The sequence below is a fragment of the Akebia trifoliata genome, chromosome 16 (assembly GCF_017979445.1).
Source record: "Akebia trifoliata isolate Shusen 1 chromosome 16, ASM1797944v1, whole genome shotgun sequence".
In the NCBI taxonomy this organism is placed as follows: domain Eukaryota; kingdom Viridiplantae; phylum Streptophyta; class Magnoliopsida; order Ranunculales; family Lardizabalaceae; genus Akebia; species Akebia trifoliata.
The window spans coordinates 3,764,262-3,776,409 of record NC_141390.1 but is presented as its reverse complement, the minus strand read 5'-3'; positions in this window follow the sequence as shown (position 1 = coordinate 3,776,409).

The following is a 12,148-nucleotide window of genomic DNA, read 5'->3' as shown; positions in this document are numbered from 1 at the left end:
TGGATCACCAAGTCCTTAGATATGTTGGTCTCTCTTTGGTTTTGGAGTAAGAGAGGAATCAGATGCTTTATGTTTTTGAGGCCTCCACCTGTTTTTCTTAATTGCAATGCTAGGCAAGTGTTTGGAGAGACCATCGCTTTATTTGATTCCTGCAAAATTCCCTACTCAGTAATATATAGCTAATTAAGTTTGTACACATTTGAGGCCCTCAAGTGGACTTTTCTTAAATTGAGACTCTTAAGTGTGGGTTTTTCTTTAATTAGATTATTGTGGGTTCAGCTCCTTTGACTTTTATGAAGTGCTCCATAGTATTTATTTTACAACTATTGACCAAAAAGTTGTTCAAGAAGACCTACCTAAGTACATATGAGCATCCTTTTTCTTACTTTATTTTTTAAAATTTTGTTGTTAAGCAAGCAAATAGATATAATTTATAATACAAAATTGTAAAGCTATATATATATATATATATATATAAGGGGCATACCCATAACAGATTACAGGAGAATAATTTTACACAAGACTAGAAGAAACAAATTCTTCAAACTTCAAGGCGATTAGGTATTCTGTAATATTTTCTTGAAACTGCCCTGGACTTCATGCTTATTGGAGGGTCCAGATCAGACCAAGACCTTCCCTTTCTTCTTATTCTCCTAATTAGAAAAGAAGTTGTTCAAAACACTAACGGTAAAAAAATCATCTAAAAAAATATGTAAAAAATAAATAAAAAGTACATACATTCCATGCTATTCAAACACGCTCTTGAATTTCATCTGGATCTGCATAGCCTTCCACTGGTTCGATATGCTGAGTAGACATAGTTGGAACTTGAGTGGTTATAAAGCTAGTGACACTACTTCCATCAGCTAATGAATGATGGACTTGAGTCTGTGTAGAAGGAACTTGAGGTGTGATCAACGTAGTGATACCAGTTCCATCAGGAAATGACCAATTAACTTTATTCTCCAATGATCCAAGTTTGTAAAGGAATTTCAGCACAAGTCTTGCTCTTTCTTCACGTTCTTGAATGGGGCTCTTAACAAGATGTTCGAATATGGCAAGTGGGAGTTGAGAGAGGAAAAAGTGCAACATGTCCACAAATAGTTGCTCCATGTGAACATATAGTTCGTTGATTGATGAGTAGGTTTGTCCGATGATCAATTCACAGACGTAATGAATTTCAATTGCGGCAAACTCAGCTCTGCTGGTGGTTTGGTAACCACTAATTGCAAAATGCCTTGCATAACGCTTATTGCGTGTTTTTAATTTTTCAGTATGCCAAAGTGCGAAATATAAGTCCAATGGAGGTTGAAATGGAGACTGAGAATACACTTCCATTACCAACGGTTTAATGAATGCATTATGGAACCAATGATGGGGGTTGTTCCTATGCAACCACAATTCTTTTGCCATTACAAGTTTATTTTTATCATCGCCTGTGGTATTCATTTTCTTGTCAATGAAATAAATGATTTCAAAGGTTTCATCCAATGTGTGAATTAGAGAAGCACTAAGGGCATTTGGTAATGCAAATGTGGCTATTCTTATAAAGATTACCACTGAAAGACAAGATACTCTAAATGGAGAGGGAATTTGATTTGTAAATGGGTTTTCAGATTTAGGAGTTCTGGAAAGAAGTTGGATGAGATGATCGATTGGGGAATTACTTCTATATTGCACCACCCATTTATTCTTGTCCTCTTCACAGTTTCTCTGTATCCACTGGTCCGTACTCATGTGGTCCCTGTATTCCCCATTTCTTTGTTCACCAAAACAAATTTTTCTGATTTTCTCAGCGCACATAAAAGGTATCGTGAGCATTAACATATATAAGAGACCAGACACTAACATCATACTCAGTTTCACCAAAAAAAATACCATAAGCACATTCTTCGAAATAGTATGAAAGGTGATTATGAAAATCCTTCTTGAGATTTGGAATAAGGAAATGATCCGGAGCTTTGACAAAGTTGATAAAACCCGGGTAGGAAAAATGTGGAGCTTTGACAAAGTTGATAAAACTTTGTAAAGATTCATTTCTTCACCTCCTTCATTGAATATTAACAACCATCTAAATATGGTTGCTATACTCCCTACTAGGATAGTTACAATCTGAGTCACAACCACTATCCACATTGACCATTTATAATCAGAAACTCCACATCGAAACTCTACATTCTTAAGAACAAGGGATCGAAGTGCAGCCTGTGATAGAACTAGTGCAGAAAGTGTTGAAATCATGCACACAGTTAAACACGCAAAGGACAGAAAGAAGTCCACTTCAGGGTTATGTATACAGCTAGATTTGAAAAATGATTCCAATTTTTGTTTCATAGTCTTAGTCTCTGAACTTTGAGGGTCCCTTCTTATGAGTTCACCAATAGGGTTAGAAGAACCGGATATTACTAAAGGACCAACATCATCAAAAGTAGACCACAATGCTGTGAGCAATAATAGCATGCATGCCATGATTATGATATGTTCTACTATGAACAAGTAGATAACACCAGTGACCAACTGCATACAAATATTTACTACAACAGTTATTATGAAGATTGTCAAGGAGAGCATGTTTGAAAGGCGTTCAGAGTCACTCTGAGTTCCTAGTGAAAGAAAGAAGAAACTCATAGAGATGCATATTAAGGTAGTGCCACTAAGCTTGGACAGTTGGTCCTGGACAGAAGGCATGGTCGTGGTGAGATCTACTGGGAGTTTCGAAGCAATTGCAAGAAGAGTGAGCGTAAGGGAGTTGAGTTTTAAAAATCTACATGGTATCCATGGTTTCCTATTATATAATCCATGAAATAAATCACAAATCATAAATAGTAGGCATGCCGAAGTACCTGCTGCTATGTATAGGCCAATTGTTGGCATTGGGGAAGAATAGTTGTCATCATTCCATGTTCCATTCAAACAGATTTGTTTCTCCATTTTTCCTTATTTGGATTCACCAAATTTAGTTGTGCTATTCTTGATTTTCTTTGCCTCAAATATAATTCAGGGTTGGAAGTGAAGAGTATGGATTAGGTAAAGAATCGATACTTACCTTGTTTGGGAAGGAAAGTAGTTTGCTTTCCTTCTTTCTTCTTTTTTTCTTTTCAAGACCAAGGACCAAAGTGGATTCTAGAGAAATATTTTTTAGTGTTCCTATGGTGTAATACGCATGGTCTTGAGTGATGTTTTTGCTCACAACCCAACAGCCGATTCACATATGGTGCAGATGATGTAAGCAATAGAAATACTCCGCCCATGAATTTTAATTTTAAGATTTCAAATTTTGAAAAAAAGTCATGGGGCCCACATGGATTATCATATTAGAAATGGAGCACCACAGCCCGTTTAGATTTTATTAAAAGAACTCATGGTCAAAAACACAAATTTTTTCGAGCTTGTCTGTATTGAATATGGACGACTATCGAGCACCCAAATTTAAAATTAAATTCAATAGTGAAAAATAACTATTTTTATAAAACAAATTCATGGAATTGTGTACTCTACAACACTGGTATTGGATAATGTTTTTGACTGCCGCAAGGTGATTAATCAAGAAATTTCATTTTTTTCACCTTGGGTAGGAGAGAAACTCTCTCTAATTGCTTTCATCATCTGTGCTATTTGTAAAACAGGTGTTGGGCAGTGAGCAAAAAATGACTCCATGGTCTTAAAGCTTGTCCAAGTTCGCCTCAATTTTTCCAGTCATATCAGTCTCGGAGGCTACGCATAAATCACCTATCACATTGACTTGTCAGAGATCCAAGATGACTCTAATCGAATTTATGAAAATTCAACCAAGTCAACTGGTTTGATGTTTTCATATATAAATCCATCTCCAAAAAGAAAAATATTATTACTTAACTTCAAATATAAAAATCAATCTTAAATTTGAAAGGTCTGAGATAAGGATGTGTTAACTAATCTCAACAAGGGCCAAAACATGTTGGCTCGTCTAAGTCATATAGTATTGGAGGACTCAAGCTGTGAAGTTGGTTTAATTTTATATAAAATAAATTTAATTATCCAGCCCATTTTTCGAGATTGTGGCAGTATATTAAGTTGGTGGCCTTATCAAAGAATCCTCATCATGTATATTGGAATATCTTTATCTATTGTGCATGAGATGTCTTGTATTTTGTCCCACTATGCAGAGTTGCAAAGGCGAAGCCCCTGCCAAAAATTCTAGGGTCAGGAAAAGCAATTGTGTAATATATTTTCTTTTGAGGTTTTCCATTTTGGGAGGTTTCTTATTTGGGGAGATGTACATGTTTCAATAACTCCTAGTTTTATAAATAGAGACCTCTAAGGTTATAAAACACATGAGAAAACAATGATTGTTCTTGTTTTGATTCGTAGACGTAGGCACATTGCCGAACCATGTAAATCCTTGTGTGCAATTTTTGTCTTTTTTTGGTATTTCGTTTTTTCACATTATCTTGGCACAGATACTCCAAGGATTTGCTTACGAAGGGGGTTGGTATACAAATTCCTAGTGATCCATTTTTCTTGAGATACACTATAAGTATCCTCTTATCCCAACCATCTATTTGATAGGAAGGCTAGTATTTTTTTCGATCACAAAATGTTGTGTTATATGTAATATTTTTCAATCAACACTCCTCAAGTCTTTACCAACTTTTCTAATTGGTACCTATAAATTAGGATGATTAGTCATTTATATTTCTTTGAATTCAACAAAGATGTTTTTTTTCTTCTTCTCTTCTATTTTCCCTGTATTAGGGGTGTCTAATAGTTGGTCTCGGTTCGATTCCTAAAGGAACTAGAGCCAAATCAAACATTAAATTTTATTGATTTCAATTACAATTTCTTGTTTTCAAAATAATTGAACCACAATGGGGCCCTTCTCATCAATTTTTTTTTTTTTAATTTTTAAACCATCCCGATTCATGGTTATAGTGGTGTCAATGGGTCGGTTCCGGTTCGGTTCCTAAGGAACTTAGAACCATAACTATTATATTAATTCGGTTCCGGATCCGGTTCCAAAGTGCCATGGATGATAGACGATCTACTTTTGGTTACTTTACTTTTGTATGTAGTAATCTTGTAACATGGAGAAGTAAGAAACAAAATGTGGTTGCTCGCTTAAGTGTAAAAGTTGAATTTAGAAGTATGGAACTAGGACTCTGTGAGGCATTATGACTAAGTCTCCTCTTACAGGATTTGGGTCATCTATCTAGGCAACCAATCCGATTGTTTTGTGACAATAAAGCAGCATGTGACATTGCTCATAATCCAATATAACATGATCGTACAAAGCACGTTGAGGTGAATAGATTTTTCATCAAGGAGAAGTTAGATGAAAAGATTGTATAGTTGCCAAAGATAAAATCAGAAGATCAATTGACTGACATCCTTACCAAAGCAGTTTTCTATCAAGTATTCTAAAAATATTTAGGCAAGTTGGACATATGTGATATCTATGCACCAACTTGAGGGGGAGTGTTAAGATTTTAGGAGATTTGTGGTATAGAATCAACTGTGATTCTTTCCTTTCTTAGTTTGATTGAGATTAGCTGTGAGCTCATTCTTAATTGGGTATGAAATTCTCTTTTATATATTGATTGTACAGTAGTAACAAGTGAATAAATCAATAAAAAAATACGATTCATCTTCTTGAAGACTACCCCCTCTATTACCCGCCCACCTTCTCATTCCCCTTCACCCAAAACAACTAGCAACTATCCTCATAAAGATAGCCTTCCTATTCACCATATGGTCACTCGGTCCAAGCTTGAGATCTTTAAAAAGAAAGAGTTGGTGGCCACTAAACACCCTCATTTACTAAAGAATGATGAGGAACCTACGTGCTTCTCTCAAGCCAATACAGATCATCGTTGGCGAGAAGCTATTGGTAGTGAGATTAACGTCCTTATATCCAATGGCACTTGAGTTAGTCCCACCCCATGTTCACATGAACATTGTAGGTTGCAAGTGGGCCTTCAAAATAAAATGGAAGGCTGATGGATCCATTAACCGATACAAAGCCCACTTAGTGGCTAAAGGTTTCAATTAACAAAAAGGAATTGACTTTGATGAAACCTTTAGTCCGGTCATCAAACCATGTACGATTTGGACACAGACAATTTTGAGCATTGCCATGTCTTATGGTTGACCATTCCATCAACTTAATGTTCAAAATGCTTTTTTACATAGGATCCTTAATGAGGAGGTCTACATGCAACAACCCCCTGATTTCATTGATTCGCAGTTTCCTAACCATGTGTGCCGCATTCACAAGTCTGTTTATGGACTCAAACAAGCCCTTAGAGCTTGGTATCACCGGCTTAGTTCTTATTTGTACTGCATTGGTTTTATTGGTTCAAAAACTGATATGATATAATCATCACAGGATCTCATATGACTTGCATCTATGACATCATCACTCAACTACAAAAAGCTTTTGTAATCAAGGACCTCGGGCCACTAAATTATTTTCTTTGGATTGAAGCTCATCGACACTCCAATGGTCTTTTCCTCTCCCAACGAAAATATACTATAGATCTCCTCCGAAAGACTCAAATGTTAGATTCCAAACCAACAAACACTCCTACGTATAGCTCCTCATGCTTGTCCAAACTCAATGGATCCTCTTTAAAAGATCATTCTCCCTATAGGAGTGTTGTTGGGGTCCAAATTTGATACTCACACGCCTGATATTGCTTTTGCTGTAAATAAGGTGTGTCAGTTCAGGCAAAATCCTACAGATGATCATTGGATTGCTGCCAAGAGGATATTACAGTATCTTAAGCATACCATTAACTATGTTCTTCACCATCACCATTCATCGTCTCTTACCCTCAGTGCTTTTTCTGATGATGATAGGGTTGGGTGTCCCGATAATCATCAATCAACCACAATGTGAAAAAAGCTCAAATTTGACGGACCAAGAGGTCGAATTGGCGTTGAATTTTTTATTGTCAAATTTTTTTTTTTCGACGGGCCGAAACTGTCAAATTAATAAAGGATGAGAGAAATTTGACAGCTCTAACCCGTGAAATTTGGGAACATTAAGAATTTCGACGGTCCTAGACCGTCAAAATTCAGTTTCTAAAATTCGTGGATCTTGGCCCATCAATTTTTTCTGTCAAATTTTCCAGTTTTCACGTAGTGAACCAGTGGATACAGTATTTTTATGGTCCTAACCTTGTCTCATGGAGTGCTCGCAAACAACGCACCGTCTTTTGATCCATCACTAAGGCCGAATATCGTGGATTAGCTATTGCCTCAGCCAAAATTCGTTGGATTCAATCTCTTCTCTCTGAGCTTGACATTATTTCTTCTTCACCACCCCTACTATGGTGTGACAACCTTGGTACAACATATCTTACAGCTAATCCCGTATTTCACTCGGACCAAACACATTGAGATTGATTATTACTTCGTTCGTGAAAGGGTTTCCAACAAATCTCTTCATGTTCAATTCATTTCCTCCAAGGATCAACTCACTGACATCTTCACCAAGGCACTCAGTTCATCACGGTTTCATGTACTTCGAGACAAGCTGACCGTCCAAGACAGATAGAAGCACAGGATCAGTACTCCAAAATAGATTCTCCAACAAATCAGCAAAATCTCATGACCAAGGATCCCATTTCAAAGAATCCATAACAGAAACTCTATCTATAAGATGACATTAACGAATTGGTTGGATTCTATCCAATTGTATCCCTAGGAAGACAGAATTGTAAATATTATATATATTCAATGAATGAGAAAACAGATTATCCGATTGAGGAAAAAAGTCTCTGCTTCTACAATATAATCATAGATAAGTATTTTTCGGGACAAGTCCGTGAAGTGAAATTCAGATTAAAAACTAAAGTTTTGTTAGCCATGTTGAAAAACCTTATTATGGATCATATGTTTTTCTCCTCTTTTCCCAAATGTGTTGCCTTATATAAAACCCTTTCCTCTCCCATCATCTTATCTAAATGAAATTTTTTTTCTCGATTGTTTCCCTCTCCATCCACCATTTCCAAGGTATGGTTGGAGTTTTTCGTGTTTGTGTAATATTCAGTGTTTCAAGTGGTATACACATTATAATTTGGAAGATGTCGAAGTAGGATGAAAAAATTATCAAAGATGTGATATTATGATGTTAAGTGGTTACTGACCAGGTTAAAATACACCGGTGTCCATTGCACTACTATTATAAAAAATAAAAATAAAAAAAGGGCATTTTTGGTATTTTGAGAAGATCTATCCAACGTCAAGTTAGAAAATTTGAAATAAAATAAAATTAAAATCATCAAGTTTGAAATTATCCAAATTAAAGTTTGAAAAATAAAAAGATCAAAATCATCGAGATCTACGTTTGAATAATCGGCATGGAAGATTTTGATTTTTCATTTTTTCAAGCTCAAAAGTAGATAGATCTTTCCTAGGTATCAAAATGTATATATAATAATAGTGAAATGGACACTCGATTTTGATTTTACATTGATTAAGATTATCCAACTCTAACCTTAAGCTAGTTGTAATGTTTGATCCAAGTGTCAATTTCACCGCCGAAACACATGCATTTTGAGTATTTCGTGAAGATCTATACAGTATTGTTTTTAAAAAACCAATTTTTTTTTTTTTTTTTAATTGTGGGCCTTAACAATTTGAAAAAAAAAATTGAGCTTGACGTTGGATAGATCTTTTCAAAAATAATAAAAACAAACATTACATTTTAATTGAGATTATCCAATTCCAATCTTAATTATATGTAACATTTGATCTGAGTGCTTGTTTTACCACTATTAATTATATGTAACATTATTTCGAAATAGTTAATATCTACAATTCAATCATTGAGGTTGATGATTACAAATTTTCATCTTTTTGAGATAGACACTGGATAAATCTTCCAAAAATACTCAAAATACATAAATAATAGTTGTGAAATGAGTACTTGGGACTCATGTAATGACAAATTTTCAATACTATTTGTTCTCTGTTCATTATTCACTCTCACAAGTTGTTAAAAATATTAATAATTACATCTAAATCTTTGGAATTATGGGTATATCTAGGGGTGACAATCTCAACACAACTTGAAAATGACACGAAGTTAGTGGGTTTGGGTTATAATAATGTTAATCCGTCTAACACAATTATTAAATGGGTTGGGTTTGGGTTCTAGGCGTCAACCCGCCTTACTCGTTTAGATACATTTAGTTATTTTGTCATTAACGTGTAATTTTAAATATATCAACAATTATTTAAGAATTTTTTAAATTACTCATTTTTTCTAAAATTTTCAAGAACTTTCTCATAGTACATTTTTTTATTATCAAATTTTATAAAATATAAAGGGTGTTTTAAGATATTTTTAAATCAATAAATGGTGAAACTTTAGTTTAGGAAAGAAAAAAAAACACTTTTTTTAATAAGTTATTTATTTATATTTATATTTTTTACTCCCTTTTTTCATTAAAATCTAGCGCTATGTAGTGTTTGATTTCTAAAATGGGCAAAACAACCCTTAATAAGATTTAAGATCCTACCAAGTAAGGTTATTATATCTCATGTGATAATGAAAAACACTTTCCTTACTAAGTTAGTGAAGAAAGTTTTCTGACCACATCACCTTATGACATTCAAAAACATGATCTGATGTAAATGGTTTTAAAGGAAAAAATTTAACGAACTTTGAATTTTTTTTCAAAAGAAAGTTACTTTCACCATTGAACTTAGTTTGCAATTGTGTGACTTTATTTTTAGTAATGATATTTTATTTTTGATGATAAAAATAAAACTTATATTTTCCAAAAAAGATTAGAATTTTATTAATAGGTTATATATGGGTTGCATAGGTATACCTATTTATTTATAAATGGGTTGGGTTTGGGTTTAACTTTTTAGTATGATTATTAAATGTGTTGGATTTGGGTTTGGTAAATTTTCATAATACTCTTACCTCAACCGACATGAACATGATCCAACCTGACCCATTGCCACCCCTATGTATATCATTCTTCATTCATAGAAAGAGGTGAGAAAGATGTATTTTTGTTACTTAGAAACTTTTGTTAAGCTGAATGGCCTTCGGAAGGAAAAAAAAGTTGACTATCAAATTAGTCCCCAAACTTTATGGATATTTAAAAGAAGTCCCTCTTGTAGGGTTCACTAATTATTTTTACATAAGTTTAGAGAGCTTCATACACCAAATTTTACTCATGACATACCAATCCTTAAAAACATTCATACTGTGTTATACATAAAATTTGGTGTGTCAATAGAACCTCTTTAATTTTGTGGAGGTTTTAATTCAAGGAGAAGGTATGACTCAAATGGGTCATCTCGATCTACAAATCGGATTTTGAAAATCACATGTGCATGATCTTAGTGATCAAAGTCAATGCAGGAGAACCAAGTTCAAAAATATCTTAGGGTACAAAGTGCCTCTAGAGTGTTATATAAAAAATATACTCAAATATAAATATTATTTTTTGTATGCTTGAGTTGCTTAGTTATTCCATCACCACATACTCTATGTTGCAAAAAATACTTATTTTACAATTTAGAATTGATAAATTTTAAGACAATAAACATATTTTTTTCAATAAATTTTGTATTGAAAATACAATAATGTGTTCGCTATTATCCTTGACTGTTACATTTTCACTAGTCCTATATCCATGGATAAAATATATTATTTTGTACTATTTAAATAACTTGACTAGTATCACGGTGTTGCCATGTTATACCCAACCTAGTTAGTTACAACAAGTACCAACACAAAATTAATTAATAACATTATTTAATGGGTCCTGTTCAGCACCCTACGCTTTACCATTCTACATGGGTTAGAAGTTTTGGAATGAGCTGATTTTTGGTGAGGATGATCACTATGGTGAGGAGATCATTCTTACTAAAAATCAGCCAATTCCAAAATTTCTAACCTCATAAAAAATGGTTTAAAAAAAATGGACGGTCCACGATTTTTCAATTTGTAAACATGTGGCTAGAAATTTCGGAATGGGCTGATTTTTGGTGAGGAGGATCTTTTAACCGTAGAGATCATCCTCACCAAAAATCAGCCTATTCTAAAACTTCTAACCCATGTAGGATAAAACACGTAGGGTAAAGTGTAGGTGTCGAACATTTCCCTTATTTAATCGGAGTTTCATAATCAATATAAGTTTTAATTATTTAAATTTCTTCTACTTCAAAGGTTTTAGATTAGTTCTATATTTTAATGTTTGTTTTTGACATCATATATGATCAATAATTACGTAAATAGAATGGATAGAATATAAATATTCATGAAAAATGAGATTCAAACGTTTTGGGATTGAGTATTGGAGGAGTCTTACTCCCAAAGCACCAGAGCGGGCATTGAGAACAAGAGCAAGTGCATTGTGCATTGTGATGATTTCAAATCTTGGTTTGATGTTGTGTCTATTTTTGGATGAGATTGAGTTGATTTATACAATTCAATTCATTTAAAATTAGGTAAAGTATTTGACTTGTTTTACAATTATTTATTTCAGGTATATTTATGTATAACTAATTATAATTTTTTTAAACAAGAATTTTAGTAATAAACTCATACTTAATTTAGATAATTAGTATTAATTTTATTTTAAAAATTAATTATTTTAAATAAAATATAAAACATTTCGATTGACTCAACTGACTTGATTGAGATTTTCAAAATATCGTCCAAGTACTATTGTTTATATCGTGAGATGTGTGAATTATAAGATACCAACTCATTGGTGAAAGATACTGAGTTGAATTGAATGAATTTTAAAATCATTCATGCCTTTGCATGGTTTTAAATCTCGTTCGAGATCGAGATGACTTGTCCAAATCATCTCAACATTGTCCATGAATAACATAGATCACCACTTATGCAAAATCTTGCGAGACAAACTAGATGACTCCGATGATATTTTGAAAATCTCACTTGAGTTAGAAAAACTTGTGTAAGTCATCTGAGATTTTGCAAAATATGAATTAAAATAATTATTTATGTTAAATTTAAATATTTAAATTATCTAAATAAAATATGATTTTATGATTATATCTTCTAATCTACTTTATTTAATAAAAAAAATATAATTATTTTTTAATAAATAAATAATTGTAAACCGAGTTAAATGAATTATCTCGTCTTAGACGAGTTGACTCATCCGAGACA